Source organism: Equus przewalskii, chromosome 21, assembly GCF_037783145.1.
Source record: "Equus przewalskii isolate Varuska chromosome 21, EquPr2, whole genome shotgun sequence".
Classification (NCBI taxonomy): domain Eukaryota; kingdom Metazoa; phylum Chordata; class Mammalia; order Perissodactyla; family Equidae; genus Equus; species Equus przewalskii.
This window is the reverse complement of record NC_091851.1, coordinates 46293230-46312402: the sequence shown is the minus strand read 5'-3', so window position 1 is coordinate 46312402 and position 19173 is coordinate 46293230. Positions and strand designations below refer to the sequence as shown.

At 46.4% G+C, this 19173-nt stretch overlaps 1 long non-coding RNA gene across 2 annotated transcripts in view; it reads right to left on the bottom strand.

The window, feature by feature from the left end:
* Window positions 1-9299: 9299 nt before the first annotated feature.
* The window catches only part of LOC139078317 (uncharacterized), a 37919-nt gene continuing 28045 nt past the window's right edge, over window positions 9300-19173 (bottom strand). The window contains exon 3 of one of the 2 annotated variants that reach the window (XR_011531254.1): window positions 9300-17538. This is a non-coding gene — a long non-coding RNA (uncharacterized lncRNA). The remainder of the gene's footprint in view (window positions 17539-19173) is intronic. The other variant, XR_011531255.1, reaches the window with a different exon arrangement.

Sequence of the window (19173 nt, the reverse complement as noted above, 5' to 3'; positions counted from 1 at the left end):
TGACATCCAAATAGATAGATCAGTTAAAATGTTGAATAAAAGAGTGGAAAATCCAATAATAATTCATACCATTTATTCCTCCCAAAGCACATTCAGCAGAGCTACCCGAGATAAATTTGTGTGGCTTTCTGGGGCTGCCCTAACCGGATCTTTGCCGTAATCACTTGGCCAGTGCAGAACAAGCCATTTCTGTGTGCAGGGAACATGGGGCCTAAGTTGGCAGGCTGTGGCCAGACTAGCTTCAGATGCACCCTGGGGAACCAGGTGGAATGATCGGCCCCAAGATTTTGGATTTTTCAAGGCAATCACTTCATACAACTTACCAGAGGAAGTATGTTTGGGGCTTCATTAGGGAATACAACTGGTCAAAACAAATTCCTCCTGTCTGGGAGGCCACGGAGTCCTAAGCAAAGCCTTCAAGAGCATCTCCAGCGGCCAGTCGTGCATCAGAACACACGCTGTCCCCATGTCAGTTTCATTAAGTCCGCAACACCTGAAATTGCCTCTTTTTTCTTCCTGAAACACTCAGGTTTTTAATACCTGGTAATCCACTGCCTTTGACTTCGCGCTACACACAGTTGTCGAGATAAATCAATTGAAGGCTCCTTCCCACACAGCACACGATTCAGGGAGAAGGCGGGGATGCCTCCACACTGCCTTAAAGGTCTCACCCCCACACCAGGAGCAGGTTTCAGGAAGCTCCGCCCCTTTCTACTCTGTGTGTTGGACCGTGACCCCACACCTTGGGGAAGCACTCGTGATGTGACATTAAATCTAGTGTATAAATAGAACTCATCCCGATTTTAATTGCTTTATTCCTCTCAACCAAACAAAACATGTGTAAGCCTTAACAGGCTGCTAAGGGCCTCCGGGCACAGTTGAAGAACTGGCATGTCATTTGTAGATTGCCAGCATTGGCAAGAGCAGACTGCTCACAGCAAAGACTATTCTAGATCCTGGGGGTGGGGCTGCCATGAGGGGAAGGAAAGAAGGAGGAGTGGAAAAAAATCTTTAGTGCATTCTTGCTCATGTTTCTTAATCTCAATATGTTACAAAAATACACCAGTTTTCAATGGTGTTTGTGTTGATGTTGTTTTAATACAGCATCTCTGGGAAGATGGAAACTAGTGGCTAGAAATGAGGCATTTAAACCATATGAAAATATCTGGGGCTCATTTGATCACAGCGTTTTGAATGTATGACCCAGTGAGAAGCAATTCTCCCCAGCTGCCTACGATCTTTGCCCCTGGATGCTACCCCGCTCTACAAGGTAACGGAGTAGGGCATGCCACATTTCCTGGGAGAAAACCATGAATCACTAGTTCACTTGAAAAATGCTAAAAGTTAGGTTTCTCTGAGCACATAAATTATCACGTGAAGGAGAAGGTGGGTGATGGATTCTGAGATATTCATGAAAGCGGCAACTTGCCCCTTAATTATAAAGAACAGACTTCTCGTTTCAAGTTTTTAAATATAAAGTGCTCGGAAGTCATCAATCATTCTAACAAGGAAAGGCTGGATAAACTGAAAATCAGTGACTTTTCTTGAACCCATTGGAGAACCGAGTTCCCAGGGTAAACAATTGCTGGCCTTCAGGACACGCTACCCCAATTTTGACCCCTGGGCATATTGAATATTTTAAGCTGAGAAAGTTTGAGAAAGTGGTGAAAGCAGGAAAGTCTCTCTGGCCTCCTCCTGTTCTCCCCTGGGACAGGTCACAGAGCCCTCCCGAGAGAGATGTCCTCCCTACACCCCAGAGAGGAGCATCCTTATCTCCAAAGACAAACGGGAGCCGGGAAGAACCCTAATCAACAGGCTCAGTTTCCTATACCTGCCTCCCACTCCCTAACCCGGCATAGTCCTCCACATCTGCCCATTCTTCCTCAAACGCAGCATAGCAATACTCAGGTCTGTTTCTTCATTGCCTTATAAAGCCTCCTCTGTCATGCAAAACTTAAATAAATGTGTACGCTTTTCTCCTTTTGATCTGCCTTTGTCAGTTTAATTTTCAGACCCAGACAGGGACCCTAAGAGGGCCAAGGAAGACTTTTTCCTCTCCCACGCCACCACCCACTGGAGTGGAGTGTTATATGAAGATAGACTTACGTTCAATAGTTGTCAAGGACAAGGTCTCCTGACGAGGGAGAGCAGCTTGGTGTCCAGAGTGGAGGAACCGAGAAGGCGGAGCAGACTGGTCAGAGCTCAGTGCCGGAGCCGAGGAGGTGCGAGCTCAGACCCGACTCTGCCACTCGCCAACCACCGCAGCTTAAATAAGTTTTTAACCTTCTGATCCTCAGATGCCTCGTTTCAGAAATTAAGGCTAGTGATAGCTCCTTTATAAGGTTGCTCCGAAGATTGAGATAATGCAGATAAATTGGTCAGCAGAGCAGCTGGCATGTGGCAAATCTTCCAAATACAGAAGCAGCAGTTCTCAAACTGTGGTTCCCAGAACGAGCAGCAGCAGCATCACCCGAGAACGTGTCATAAATACAGACTCTCAGCTCTCACCCTCCACCTGCTGAATCAGAAGCCTGGGGTGGACCCAGCAATTGATATTATAGCAAGTCTTGCAGCTGATGCTGATTCTTGCTAAAATCTGAGAGCCACTGATTCAGAGGACTGAGAGATTACTGGTGATGCCAAATACTGATATGGGCTTCCTAGACTGGAAACCCTCACCAGCTGACTTCCTTCTCATCAAGCTCTAGCATCACCAAGTAGTTCAGACAACAATATCTTTAAACATTCCTCTTCCGCTCATTCCTAATCACCCTTCACTTCATTCTCAGATGCAGCTCCATGCTTGGTACCTAGAAGATTCCTAACAAAAATTCCTATCAAACAAATGAATTAATAAATACAACGAACACTGTACAGTCATCCGCAAAGATCGCAGCGCTCTCCGTTGACTGTAGTGACCCGACGAGGAAGGCAGGGGCTCCAGAGGCATCCCATTTCAACCCACTCTGTGCGATGTCTCCTTCCTGTGAGTCTGACGATACACTCACGAGAGAATCTCGGGTTTGATTCCAACGCAGACCTAAGCGGATTTGACCCCGTGGCCTGTTTTCAAATGAACTGAGACTGAAAGGCCACCTCATTCACTTCATGCAGGATTCAGGGATAGTAGAAAACTAGAACCAAGATCCCAATTTTTTGGTGCTTGGTTCCATTCATGTGCTTTCAAATGTTGAGGTCTCGTGATGAAATTATTTTCTCAATTCATAATTTGAGTTTACTCATTTTTGGTTTAGTTATAAAGCTTGGTCGGGCCTCTGCCACATGCACAGTGCTGTGCTGGACACTGTGGGGGATAAAGAGACATTATCTCCATCCTGTGCCCAGAGCTGGTACTCCTGCCAGGACAGAGAAAGGGTACAAACGGCCTTATGGTGAAGCAGAATGTGGAGCAAATGTGTCATGACAAAGCCCCGTATATGATGCTGGGGGCGTTCAACAGATAGGAAGTCTGTCCCAATAGGGAGAGACCAGGGGTGACTTCACACAGGAGCTGGAGAACAGAGCGGCTGCTCGGGGTGGGGTTGGGGGGGGTGTCTCCATGGAGACACGATGCTTCTGCCCTCTCCGGGAGAGTAGAATGTTCCACCTGACTGTTATACAGAAAAATGGAAGTTAAAACAGTCAGCAGGTCCCCTTTGCCTATTAAACTAGCATTAAAATGTACTTAGTGGAAACACCTAGTGCTGGCAACAGTGTAATGAAATTGGTGTTCTCATTTATTTCTGGAAGCATCTGGTAAACCAGCAAATGGGAATAATAAGCTTTCGGAAAGTCAACACGCAGGAAGAGCTATCATAAATTTTTGTATCACGGGGCCCAGCGACCAGACATGTGGAAATATGTCCTAATGGATGTTGTTTGAAGTAGAAAGAAGATGACATTCTCCACTGTGTTGGTTTCCGAAGAAATGGAAGGAATACAGATGCCAGAGAATGGTTATGTAAGTTGATACTAACCCCCAGGGGTTAGTGGCCTTTAAAATAATTTTTCTGAAGAAATTCAGTCACTTGAAAATAAAAGTCTTAAGATATTTTAAGTTAGAAACCATGACTCAAGATTTTACCCTGTGTGATTGCCAATATCTAATAAATAATAATCATTGGGGAAAAAATACTGGAAGGTATTACAACAAAATTACAGTGCTGTGTCATCCAGATGGTGGATTGTGGTTTTTTACTCTGTATTGGCTCTACTTTCCAAATTCTCTAAGATTTTATTACATATAAGACAGAATGAAAAATATTAGACCACGAGAGAGAATTGGAGTGGAAGAGCGCCTCCTTCTGGTTGAAGGGGGTATAAAAATAGTCACAGGGTTTTCTCATTCCCAACAGCATTAGCCATTCTGAGACTATATTTTCATTCCTCCTTTTCTTTTGCTGAAAACTGGTCTCCGGGGAAACTGAAGTCTTGTCTGCTCTCGGCTCGACCAGAAGGCAGTAAAGATGCGCAGTAACAGGGTGACGGCCAAAGCTGAAGCTGCAACTTCTTTCAGACCCCCTCAACCCAGAGGCAGCTTAAGCCAGTTGAAGTCCTTGAGCTGAAGGTGAGCCTGGAGGGTCTGAATACGAGACAGGGGTCCACAGCGGATGAGGGAGCAGACCCCATGGAAACCTGAAGACAAGTTTGCATGTGAGACTCGGTGGTAACAAACAGCGACTCAGGTTTTGGGCTGTGTGGCGGGGCAATGCTCACTCTGGTTCCTGCTTTTCCAGCTACAGTGGGCTCGAAGGCTAGCCTGTGTTGGGAGGGCTTCCCAAATCCCCATTCCAGAGCAAACAGAAAGCTCTTTCTATTTTCATGGTTTTTGCTTCCTCACAATTTTGGTTACACGAGATTTAAAGAGATTTGAAAACCTCTACTCAATTTTATAACTAAACATAATATTTCTCACAATAACTATTTTAATATTTATTTTCCATTTATTTTAATAACTGTTGTAATAAAAAAAACTATAGCTTTGAGTTAGATAAAACAGTTTTTCTCTCTGTTAACTACTACTACAGCATTTAGAGCTAGCTATTTCTCACAACACATTGTAGGGTCTAAGCACCTGCCATCCCATTCACCTCTGGCTCCACGATGCCGGGGACTGTCTCTGCCTTGGTCCCTACTGTATGCCTAGAATATTTGGCACAAAGTAGGTGTTGAACAAAGTGTGTTTTTAAAAGAGAGAATGCTGCCATCTGGTGGCAGCGTACCCAAGTTTTATGCTTAGCCGTTTGATTACTTAAAGGAAGACATGGAAAATTGAATCAGAAACCGTAAGACATCAGTCTTGGTAATCATGATCTCGTTTTCCTCACTCAGCTCTGTTGCCCTCCTCCTCGGCACAGTTTGGAGACATCTGAGTTCACTCTGGTCCACTTCTATTTGCAGTGGTCCCCGTGGCGCGCAGTTGCTGCTGCTCTGTGTGGAAACAGAGCTGCCCCTCTAGGGGCAGAGTCTGTTCTTGTCATCTCAGAGCTTCTCGCACACAGCACTGCCTTCAGCAGTCCTGGTCTCGCCTGTCCCCAGGGCGTTGAGCAGCTCCATCCTGGACCATCGACTCCCCGCAGACGTCTCCCCGCCACCACTCCCCGTGTTCCCGCCCTGGCACCAGGCGCCTGCAGGCACTGGGGCAGCGCCACTCAGCTTAGCCACGGCTGCAGGGAGCACTCTTAAACCAAGAGACAGCAGTTTGCTCTTGGATGGGAGGAGTTGTAAATTATTTAAGGCAAAGCAATACAGGATGCGGTCTTACCCTCTGACGTGCTGCCTAATTGGCGGATTCATTTGACATCGCACTGGATTATGAGGCCACACTACTCTGATTGGTAGTATTACGCTATCTTAATTCAGTTTATATAATTATTTAACTTTAAATTTTTAGGACTGCTATCAAATATTAACGTTGTATTAGGTAGAGGACGTAACTAATTGGGGCACATGTGCCCACACACACTGAGGGGCTTAATTGCTGGAACAGTGCAGGGCAATTACTGTAATGAGAGCATCGCCGATGTCTGGCAGACACACAGGACTCTGTCCCGCCAAGGTCCGTTAAAGGGGCAGCTGCTGGACTGGGAGCTCCAAGGACGTGGGCCACGTCGCCTTCCCAGACGTGACTCACTGGTGGTGCTCGGTCAGTGTGGGTTGACTTGCCTCCAAGCAGAACAAGGACCAAGAAGTCCTGGAAAAGTCCAGGGTCTGAGACGGAATGTTCGCTGGGGTCCTGGCTGTTTAATTCTGTGATGGCCAACAGGAAGCGAGTGGGAGCCACTGCACTAAGGCCACTCAGGCCGACCGTTTGCATTTGGAGAAGGTGTGTGCGCACCGTGCGCGTGGGGGGTGCCTGCAGCCACAGCTCTCTCCAGGCTAACGACCACGACTGTTAAAACCCCTCAGTGAGATGCTCACCCCCCGCCATCGGGACTCTGCTGGTTCTCCTGGTGCAGCTGTAACTGTATCCCCTGAATCTCCCGTCTTCGTACAACGGGGCTGTCGAGTCTGCTTTGTTGGCTTGTGAAGCAGTTGAAAATGAGCCACGGAAAGTGCTCGATGCAGTGTCTAGCACACAGCAGACCCTCCACATGGGCATTGCTGTCAAGACTGGTTTTCATCCCTTCAGTGAGAGGCACTCCTAATTGTCACTTTTGGACACGAAGTCCCCCCCATGAGCTAGATGAAGGGTTCTGTTAAAGTGGCCCATGGAGACTCGTGGCCTACACACGCATGTGCTGCACGGAGCGGCGGCCTTGGGGACCTGCACATCACTAACCCCTCAACTCGGAAGGGACACCCCCTCTGTCTGGGAAACTTGAACCACTCATCCATGCACTCATCCATCCAGCAGATATAGACCAGTGCCTACTGTATACCAGGCACAGCAACCTAATGAGGAGGAAATACACGTGCAGATTAATACCACGTTCTAGACTCTTTAAGGAGGCGTTACATACCAACACAGGCTATGAGTTCATTTCAGTACTGGGAGAGCCCTTCATTAGACGAGATTTCCTCTTGGGCGATCGTTTGTGGTCAGTATCCTGCTCTGTCTACCACCACACTGCAAAAACCCTCCCGCCAAGGAGAAACGTGGGTCTGGGAGACAGCGGCGCAAGTTCAAGGCAAGGACACCACAGCTCACCAACGGCCAGCCCAAAACGAAGAAGGACCCTCCGCTTGTCCTCTGCAGTCTGGAATTGTCCCATTCAGTTGTCCTGAATTGTCCCATGAGACCAGACAAGAGGAAATGCAGTGGTCCCATCTTTGCCCCTACACAAACCCCGAGGTCTTCCTCCCCACGAGGGGTGGGCTGGCTCCTCATTCCTGCCAGCGTCAGCATCGTCCGGGCCCCTCATTCCCATCAACAGGCATGCAGACAGCTCTGCCCCTCCTTCCTTTCCTCCTTGCACTTCTGGAGGCTGTGCATTCCTTTCCATTCTGCCCACTCGATCCAGAGACAGGGGACTCCCACCTGGACGAGGGACGGAGCCTTCCTCGTGTCCCTGCGGGGCGTGATGACCCAGACGCCGCACCCACCCTCGCTCCCCCTGCCTATCGCTGATCTTTGCTTGTCCTCACACACCCAGCAGGCTCCACTCAGGGATCTTAGGGCCTCCAGCGACTCTGGCCTCAGTGTCCCCTCTTCTGTCGCAGAGAACTCATTTTTAGGTTTTATATTGTTTTTCACTATTTTTTCTAAAGTTCTGTTCGAAGGCAGAACTCAGAGCCAGCGTTTGAAAACTACTGAGATAAAACTAAAACTAGCCTGGCGTTCAAACTCTTCACAACCTCACCCCCTCCCCCACCTCTACGTGAATCTGCCCCTGGGGGGCCAACAGGTCACCCACTGTCCCCCACCACACCTTGGCCTTCCTCCTACTGTTCCTCTACTCACATTACCCGTTCATCTGGCCCAAATGGCCTTTTTAAAGGATGTGACAGACAACCACGTCACCTCAAATACTAAACCCTCCAATATTTGTCCAGGTGACCCAGGCTCACATTTTCAGTGGTAAGTCACGTTGACAGCATGCACCCTTGTACCATCAGAAGGGCACTCATCTTTGTGCTTTTCTCCCCAAAAACTCATAATCCCGGCCTAACCATGCGAAAAACATCAGACAAATCCAAACTGAAGGACAGCCTACAAAACTCCTGGCCTGACTCCTGGAAACTGTCAAGGTCATCAGAGACCAGGGGCGCCACACCATCACAGCCCAGAGGAACCCAGGAGACGTGATGACCGAATGTGATGTGCTGTCCTGGACGGGATCCTGGACCAGAAAAAAGATAATGTGAAAGTGGTGAAATCCGAATAAGACTGGAGTTAGATTCACAGTAATACTCCAGCGTTGCTTTCTTGGTCATAACAAATGCACCATAGAAATGTAAGATGTTAGCGACAGGCGAAACTGGACAGGGAGTGTGAAGGAGCTCTCTTCTGTAAATGGAGAGCATGTCTATAGATCTAAAACTCTTCTACCCTCAGTAGAGGGTAGACTTCAAAGCCCTGAGATAGCTTCCTAGGGCCCCCTGGAATAAAGTCCAGCTCTTCACTGTGCCATCAGAGCCCACGTTACCAAACCTTGCTACATTCCCTTATCCCCGCACCTCGGCCACGTGGCCCCCACTCCTGGGCCCTGAAGCTCTTTTCTGCCTCACTGCTCTTCCCAGAATGCCCTGCTCCCAGTCGTGCCAGCCTGGCTGTGAGCATCACACCCACCGCTGGGTTTGAATGTTCCGTCCCTGCCACAGCCCCACCTTCTCTCCCATGACACTGATGATTTCTCCCCATCTTGCCTCCACTGCTGAACTCTCTTCTCCGTCTGCCCCCACCAGAAACCAGGACCGTGGCTCCCAGCTCATCGCTTCTTCCTCAGTGCAAAGAACAACATCCAGGGGAGGGCAGGCAGCCAAAAACCCTTCCCGGGTTAACAAAATCACTTTATTTTATTGGCTCGACAAATATTTTGGAGTGCCAGGTACTGGCCAGGCACAGGGGACCCAGAGGAAAGAGGGAATGTTCCCCGCCCTGAAGCCTTTCTTCTCGGCCGAGCTGAAGGTCCGTCTCTTAGGACAAGCACCAGCCGTGTCTTTCCAAGGGCGCCCTCCTGAACACCCACCCTGATCCCTCCTGCTAGACGTGCCCCATGGCTCATTCTCTGCTCAGAACCAGGCTGTCCTTCTTAATCAGATCGAAAATAAAGGGTGCCGTTTTCATTCAGATTTTTCCATGCAATAAATCTAATAAAAATGAAAAATATAAATGACAAAATGCAAGTTTCCCAGAATGTAACTCAGGAGACTTTATTATTTTTATGTATGTAAGTAATCATTATGGAAAATAATTACAAATGCCTAAAGGGATCAAATTTTTTAATTGAAGTATAGTTGACATACATTATTATATTAGTGACAGGTGTATAACATAGCAATCCGATATTTATATACAGTACCAAAGTCACCATGACGAGTCCAGGAACCATCTGTCGCGATACAAAGCTGTTCCAATATTATTGACTGTGTTCCCCAGGCTGCACGTTGCACCCCATGACTGATTTCTTATAACTGCAAGTTTGTGCCTTGTACTTGCCTTCACCTCTTTTGGCGGCACCCCCAATGCCCCTCCCCTGTGGCAATCACCGGTTTGTTCTTTCTATCCATGAGTCTGTTTGTGTTTTGTTTTGTTTTGTTTGTTCGTCTGTTTTGTTTTTTAGATTCCACATACAGGTGAAATCACACGGTATTTGTCTTTCTCTGACTTATTTCACTTAGCACAATACCCTTTAGGGGCATCCATGTTGTCACAGATGGCAAGATTTCATTCGTTTTTATGGCTGAGTAGTATTTCATTCTGTGTGTGTATATATACATATATACCACATAAAAGGATACTTTGTTTTAAACGTGTAATGAGCTGAAATCTCCGGTACACAGGTTAGCACAGGGAAGGGCGGGTCTTTTCCCTTCAGATGCTGCTCTGATTGGGTGCTTGTGTAAACCCACACCCAGAACCTTGGTATTGGACAGATAAGTGTGGACTCCTGCAGCACACTAGTGTGAAACCCAGCGACGTCAACCTACCTCACTGGGACCAGCTTCTCCCTGTTGTAAGCAGAGAGCCACAGCATCATCTTGAATACTATATCCTTGTCAATTGTTTCAATTGTGCTACACCACAATTTGTTTAATCCTTTTTTGTTTGTTTTGGACATTTTACTTGTTTCTGTTTGTTTACCTTGCACATACATCTCTACACACTTGTCCAGTTATTTTCTCAGGATAAATTCATAAAAGTTGGATGCTGGACTAAAGTTTTTGTTATTTTTTATTGTTGTTTTTAGGTCTTCTTTTTTTTTTTTTTTTTTGGTGAGGAAGATTGGCCCTGAGCTAACATCTGTGCCAATCTTCCTCTATTTTGTATGTGGGTTGCCACCACAGCATTACTGATAAGTGATGTAGTTCTGTGCCCAGAAGCCAAACCTGTGAACCCAGGTCACTGAAGAGGAGCACATGCCAAACTTAACCACTAGACCACAGGGCCAGCCTCAGATCTGTTTTTGGTTTATGTTATCATGTTACCTCCCAATAAAACTTGATAAGTTTATATTCCCACTAGCCACACTATTATTTTCATACAAACTTTTTTGTCTTTAAAAAGATATCCAAGTAAGAAATGCAAACGATAAAGTAATGCATTAAGGTAGCAGGATATAAAATTACCATATAATAATCACACAATCATCAAACAATATGATAAAATTATCATACAACATCAAACAATAAGGTAATGCATTAAGGTAGCAGGATATGAAATTATCATACAATAATCAATACCTTTCATACATACAATTATTTACCTTTAATATTTTATAAGTATTTTTACTTATTTTGTCAAAATAATTTAAACTTGCTTACATTTAAATTATTTTCAATTTAAAACTGAGGCAGACCAATCATGATCCACCTGCCACAAGGTCAAGCACACCTGCCATCAGACTGACTCAGGCAGACGCTGGGCACGGTGAGTGTCAGCATGGACGGTCACTCATTCATGCACGAAACAAATATCGACTGAAACCCGGATTATGCCCAGGAACTCGTTTACCGCAGAAGAAATGAGTCACTGGAGCCACTCCGGAGCTTTACTTTTCTTACCATGCCTCACCACCTTTTTTTAAAAACTTTGTATTTGGAGATAATCATAGATTTGCACGCAGTTGTAAGAAACAATGCCGAGATCCTTGTACCCCTTGTTCATTTCCTCCAATGGTAAAATCTTGCAAAACTAGAGTGTGATATCACAACCGGGAAATTGATACAATCCACTCATCTTACCCCGATACATCAGTTTATTTGTACTCGTGCGTGTGCGCGCATGTGTAGTTCCATACAATTTTATCACCTGTGCAACTTCATGTATCCACCACCAGACTCAAGATAGAGGACAGTTCCGTCACAAGGACCCCACGCTGCTCTGAGAGTCACACCCACCCCTCGCCCCCAGCCCTTCCCTAACACTGGCAACCACTCATCTGGCCTCCATTGCTGTAACTTTGCTATTTTGAGAATGTTATATAAATGGAATCATAGGTAGAAAAATCTGTAACCTTCGGGGACTGACTTTTTTCCACTCGTAATTCCCTTGAGATTCACCACTTTTGTGTGCATCCACAGTTCGTTCTTCCCAATTACTGAGCGGTATTCATGGTTCGAGGTGCCACAGTTTGCTTAACCATTCACCTGATACAAGGCAGATGGGTTGTTTCCAGTTTGGGGTGATTATGAACAAAGCTGCTATGAACATTCACGTCCAGGTTTTTGTGTGAACATGTTTTCATTTATCTGGGATATATGCCCAGGAGAGCAATGGTTGCCTTGTATGGTAATTGCATATTTAGTTTTATGAGAAACTGCCAAACTGCTTTCCAGGGTGGCTGTACCATTTTATATTCCCAGCAGTAACACAGGAGCGACCCAGCTTCTCTGCAGCCTTGCCAGGATTTGGTGTTATCACTGTTTTGTTTTTGTTACACCATTCTGACAGGTGAGCAGTGATGTCTCATTGTGGTCTTCATTTGTATTTTCTTTGCTGTTAATGGTGTTGAATATCTTTTCACCATCTGTATACCCTTTCTGTGAAATACCTCGTCACATCTTTTGCGTATTTTCTTGTTGCATTGTTGGGTTTCTTTCACTGTTGAGTTTTGAGAATTCTTTATATATTCTAGGTACTAATCCTTTATCAGATAGTTTGTAAATATTCTCTCCCAGTCTGTACTTTGTCTTTTCATCCTCTTCACGCAGGCTTTCACAGTGCAGAAGTTTTGATTTTCATGGGGGCCAATGTCGCAATTTTTTTCTTTTACAGACTGTGCTTTTGGTGTCAAGTCTGAGAACTATTCACCCAGCCCTAGACTCCACAGATTTTATTCCATATTTTTTTTTCCTAGAAGTTTTACGGTTTTAGTTTTACATCAAAGCCATGATCCATTTTGAGTTTGTTTTTGTGTTAGGACTGAGGCCCAGGTCGAGGTCCATGTCTTGGAGTGTTTTGCCTACGGATGCCCAGTTGCTCCAGCGCCATTTCTTGGAAAGCCGTCCTCCTTCCACTGAATTGCTTCCGCACCCTTATCAAAGATCGGCTGGGCATTTTAGAGTTCTGACTACTGAGTTCTCTGTTCTTTTCCATTGATCTGACTCCGCCGGTGCCACACTGACGGGATCCCTGTGGCTCTATAGTCAGTCTTTCTAACAGGTAGAGTGAGGAAGGGCCTTTTGAAGACTCAGTCACGCTGCCGGTGGGAGCCAGCACCTCGCCAAGTTGAGGTTGCATCCACAAGACGCAGTTGAAGCTCTGGACCAGGATGGAGACATGGGGATGCTTCTCCCCTGGTCAGAATCCTTGGGCCCAGAACTAAGGGGTCGAGCTGAAGGAGCTCCTCTCACGAGGACACCAACAACCCCCACACAGAGCATTTACCTCCCATCCCCGCAACTTTCAGCCCCTCAGATTTGAGGTCTTGGCTGTTGACTGTGGCGTGACCATCTGAGGCTTCTCATGGTCCCAAAGGCAATGAAAGGGCTTTCCGTGCTGGCCAGGGTTACTGGACGCACTTCCATTAGGGGACTTCGGCTGCTGCTATACAACGGGGCAGCGAGGAGGAGGAGATATAGAACCCAGGGACGCTCTGGGACCTCTTAAGACATCCATGTGGAAAACCACAGCAAACTCACAGCAGGCGAGACTCCTAAGAGCTCAGTCCCTCGGGAATGAAGTTCTGAGTGGACCCACACAAGCTTCAGAGACAGCTGAGAGCAGCAAGAGCGCGGAGCCGGGGGGTGAAGAAGGAGCGTCTAAATATCAAACACGGCCTCGCGCCCGGTGGCAGAGATGAGGCCTCTGCTACCTACACACATCCCTGTTTGCTTTCTTAGGTGAGTTTTTATCAATAGTAATCAACGTCGTTTTCCCTGCTTGCCCATCCCCTACCATTTTATGGAAGGTGTACTGATTGTGGCTCACCTAATAACTCAGTCTTTAGGCCAGAGTCTTTCCAAGGGTGATTGTACTCAACAAGGAGGCTGACCGTCGCTCAGAGATGCACACTGTGACCGATGGGACCGGGGGCCTCCTTCTTTTGGGTGAAGGTGAGCATTTCTCCTTTTACGTGAGGAAGCATGATGATATTTCTATGATTGCTGTTTGGAAATTAAATACGGGTAGGATGTGAGTATGGATGCCGAGTAGCTATATGGGTGGGCTGTCCAGCTACGGTCTGTCGGCATTCAGCACCACTCCATTCCCTACAACAACTGTGCCATGTCACCTCGGGAGCTGGAAGCCTAGGAACTACGTTGTCCAGAATCCCTTTCCAGCAAGAATCTGGTTCGATTCCACCCATGAGAGGTGTTCAAGTGAGATTTGGAAGACAGAGATAAGCATCAACCAGCAGCAGCAGAGGCCTCCTGACTCTTCCCCGCCCCGCATGGTCCACAGGCAGCCTTCTACTTCAGGCTGCAGGCAGCAGTGGTGGCTTCCTCAGCAGATTCCAGCAGGTTCCTCCAGGTCCCTGATTTCTGGGCAGCACCCCCACCCCGTGGCTTCCACACATCTCAACTCTACCAACAAAGCCTTAAGCACCTAATTCCCTCTCTGCTTGAAATATCTTGACTGATGCACGCCCAATGTGCAAGGCTGAGTGGAGAGGGAGGGACACTTTCCAATATGTTCCTCTCGTCTCAGAATACCTTGTCCTGTGGTTGATCTCCTGGGGGAGAGAACGCTTGCAACTGTTTCAGGATAAGACCTGTGGTTCCTATTTCTCCAGAACAGATCCAGGTTGCAGAGGTTCTAGATGGCACAGCGCTAGGTGCTAGTCAGTTCCATCATAGTTTTCTTACCCTCTAACAGCACAACAAAAGCAACAGCACCAAAGTGCTCTTAGAAGCTGCGACAGACGATGTTCAGAAGTGGCCTGATCCCCTCCCTCATTTCCTGGCAGCCTTCCGCCTTGCCTATGAGCAGAATCTGTTGATTCGTGAAGCCAACAAACCTAGCCTCACCTGTGCTGGGAATTTTTTCCCTTTTTCATCTCCTTCTCACGCTTTTAGTTTTCTTCTTCTTCCTTTTGCTGGAAGTGGCACCAAAGAAGCATAAAACATTTAAGCTGCTGCCACACCATTCATGTTTTTAATTTGACAAGAAAACTTGTGCAATTGCATGGAACATTTATCCTATTTCTGCAAAATTTTCCTTTCCTCTATGAATAACAAGCAGGCTCTGAAGGCAGCACCACCCCCACTGCCCAGAAGAGAGCCCTGCCTCCATTCTGCAAGACCCTCACTGCATCAGTGCCCCTAGCTCATCCAAGGGTGCCCTGAGCACCCCCCACTGACCTGTTCACTGGCACGCGGCAGGCGCGTGTATGTTCTGAACCAGCAACCAATACACAGAATTTGTTCCTAGAGCTAAATCCCTGCATCCAGAAGACAAATGAATGGAAAGACATATTCAAAATGCAGGGAGCATGGGGACCACGTGACTCAGGAAATGACAAACACACACTGGGACAAATCAGCCATCCTGCACACTAGAGAATGCAGATGCGAATCTGCACATATCTGCTGACGTCTCCCCGGCTTCCTCCACCACCCACGCCAAGCTTGTCTTAGTCCCACCCCCCTCTGCTTGTCTAAGGCTCACCACCCATTCCTCCAGGAGTTCTTTTGCAAATAGCAACTTCTCTGAGAAACAATGTTCCAAATACCCCTGCCCATCCACACTGATCGGTCCCCCTCAGCCCCAGCATCTTGTGGCCCACCTCTTCTTTGCCCTACATAAGTCTGGTCCCCCCTGCTAATAATCATGACACCATCAATAATAACAGCAGTTTGATTCAGGACCTGCTTAGGGCTGGGCACGATTCAAGTGCATCCCAAACATTATCTCCTTCAGTCCTCAAAACAATGCTATGAATGTGATATGGTTATAGTCACCATTTGACAGATGAAGAAACTGAGGCACTCCAAGGTCAGCAAAGCAAAGGGCTTTTAAAGAACTTACCCAGGATTTGAACCCATGACTTCAGAGCTCAGCCTTTTTACACTGAGCTGGAAAATGCATAGTAAATGATGCAATGTGCAACATAAATAAGTACCAAGTCTATGCATTGAATTTTAGAATATTTGAAGTAAACGAAATGTGTTGTTTGAGTCAGCAAGTGGGATAAAGCGCTAACATTATTCTGGGTTCAACCTGCATCCTGATGAAATGTGCAATTAAAGAAAAGCATCCAATTTGATTTATATCAGGGTGAGCAATGCCCAGAACCAGTTTCTACATTACCCTACACCCTCACTTTGGAAATTCCAATTCAGGCTTTTCTACACCATAAATATTAAATGTGAGTTCTTAAGTTCCATCTGAAAGGCTTCTCAAATTTTCGTCATTATTCTTCCAAATAATAACCAATGAGCAAGAACATTAAGTGGAGGAAATTTTATTTAGGCTCATTGAGAGTGTGACCCATCTTATGCAACCAGGCAAAATCCTAAGGAGAAATGTTTTACTGCCCATTTTTCATTATTAATGCTTATCTAAGAAAGAATAAGAAGATAAAACCCTTCCAATGATAAAACAACCATGCTGTGAATTATTACTTCAACAAAATATAGCTTATATTCTTTGAGGTCAAACAATATTGAAAAATAAAAGAGGCAGCTATTCACAACATCTAAAAACTCAGCCATTCGATTTATCCAGAGGTGACGAGACAGAGAAGGAAAGTCTTGGGAATATGTTACAACAACTCACTTTTTATCTAGGCAAAACTTGACAATAAACTTACAAGCAAGTCTCCAAATTGTATGAACCATTAACAGGTGGTAAGTCTAAGAAATAAGGCCCATGACCTGCAGCCAACCACCTGCTCCTCACATGAAAATGTGCCTTCAAATGAAGCTGATCTTAGAACTAGAAAACCCAGCTTAGCAGGAGATGTTGTCATGTCAAGCTTGGAGAACATGCAGGATGTGAGCATCCATCTCAGAGAGGATGAAGTGTTCATACTGAATTGATCCCATTGGCTCTGAAGTTAGCATATAGTATCAGCTCAATAAATATTTGTTAAATAAACAAACAGCCTAAGGGAGGCCTAGGATGAATGCCAGTTCTGACATGATTGTCAGTCAGCTTGACCACTCCAAGCCTTGGTTTCTTTAGATGTAAGATGATGGTGTCAGCACAACCTCATGGGTTAGTTGAGCTGAAGAATGTCAACTGTGCATCATAGCGCAGCAACTCGGTGCTTGATAACAGGGCAGTGTTGGGGGTCTGAGCCCCCCAATTTAACCAGAAAACACTGCAGTGTGTGTTTCATGCTGGGAATTTTTTTCCTGGGAAAGTACTTATTTTTCCACTCTTGCTTTTCTTTGTTAGCTTAAATCACTTCCTACCAGAGATGCCTAGAATAGGTAACACATTAACCTTTAGAGACCCAGGAACTCAGATCCGTTTATACTCAGTAGGTATTTGAGTGCCTGCTCTGTACCTGGCAGGATGCCATGCAGTGAAGCAGGCGGAAATGTCATGGCTGTGGAGCTAACCACCTGGGTTCAAATCCCCACTTCATCTTGGAGACACAACATTCCGCTCTGTGGCCTCAATCTTCTAAACCACTCAAGAGGGTGATGAGCCTTCTCAGGGGGAGGACCACAGTGAAGGAGGTGATGTCTAGGAAGCTCCTTGAGAGGACCTGCAAAGAGAAGATGCTCAAGGCGAGAGAGCATCTTCGTTATTCGAAACAGTAGTAACGTGAATAATGATGATGGTCCTACTCCAGAGAAGATTGCTCTAGGGGAACAGTAAGCACTCAACCAGCTGAATCACAAGGCAGCGTGCACCCGAGAGAGGCGAAGAGCAACGCTGAGTGTTCCAACGAGGACGAGACGACATCCGGATGGAGAACCAGGAGAAAATCCACCGGGGTCAATGGACACGCACTAGAGACTGGAAGGCAGGACAAGAACCTGAAAAGCAGAAGAGAGGGCGAGAGTGATCAAGTGAATGAAACACGGACAGTAAAGGCAAAGTGGTATGGGGTCTACCAGGGAGCCTCTCGCTGCGTGACAAACCACAGGAAAGCTTCAGGCTTCTAACACCCCATGTCTCATGATTCTGTGGGCTGACTGGGCGGCTGCGTCAGGGCTGGGTTTAACCGGACATCTTGACGTCTCTCTCCACATGGCATTTCTCCCTGGACTTCTCTATAGCACATTGATGGGTTTCAGCGCCCCAGGGAGTGAGAGGGAAACAGCAGGGTCTCTTGAGGCCTCAGTTGCAGAGTCACTCCCACCACATTGTTTTGTCAAAACAACTCAGGAGGCCAGCTCAGATTTAAGGGAGTGGATAAATGGGGAGAGGCTGCAACGTCACATTGCAAAGAGGTACGAATCCACACGGGAGGAATGTGTGGCCATGTTTGGCAGTCTACTGCATAAAAAATATCCCAGAAGGCCCATTATGTGGCACAGTTGGTGGAACCTTTGAGAATTGCTGAGCGGAACTGAGCAGAGCTTCCTGCAGATGTGGCTACAGCGTGTGGGGGGGAGGGGGACAGGCAGGGGATAGATCAAGGCAAACTCAGGTCCAGACTGCTGCAGGGGTGCAAGCGAGAAGCACGAGGGAACCCGGACTTCCACTCTTTGGTACAGAGCCAACAGAACTGCCTATGTATATTCATCGAAAGAATTGTATAAGGGTAATCATGCACAGAATCATTATTCAAAATAGCCAAAATCTGTAAACAATCCAAATGCCCGTCAATAAGAGAACAGAAAAATGGATTTAGTATGTGCATTCAGTGGAATACTACACAGCAATCAAAAGGAAGGAAATCTTCCCACAAGCAACAAAAGAATGGATCTCACAGACAATATGTTGAACAAAAGAAGCCACACACAAAAGCAAACTTACTATACAATTCCCTTCACATAAAGTTCAGAAACAGGCAAAACTAATCTGGGTACTCAGTGTTGACCGGGTTATCTTTGGAGAGGAGGGGTCTAGTGACTGTCAGGGGGTGTGAGGGGACTGGCAGTGTCTATTTCCTGACCTGGGTAGGTTACATGTTATGTTTACTTTGTGAAAACTCATCAAGATGTACGTTTAAGATTTATTTTTCTGTATGCGTTATACTTCGATTAAAAACCAAAATAATTTCATTAAAGGATAAAAAAGGAATGAGGGTCCAACCTTGGCTACAAGCAGGAGCAATGCAAAGAGGGGGAGAAGAACGACCTTGAAGGCAAGGCCCGGTGACTTAGCACCTATCACTTTTGGCTAAGAGAAGACAGCAAGGCTTCCAGTAATCATGCAAGAAGTGGCAGGACCATGCGTCTCAGTAAGACAGGAAGTGTCAACAATCGGCTTGTCCGAGTTGATAACATGACAAGGGACAGAAGGCCCTGGTTCATCTATTCCTTCTGTGGGGTTCCATGAAGACTTATTGGGCAAATGAACAATAGAGCATTTACGAGGGAAATGGGGGACCCCCAAACCGATTTAGCCCTCCTCAGGGTTCCACTTTGGGCAGATTGTTGGGGTGTCTGTGTTGCAAAGAGCCCATTGGAGCTGGTCATCCGTCAGTTAGTTTCTTGGGTAAA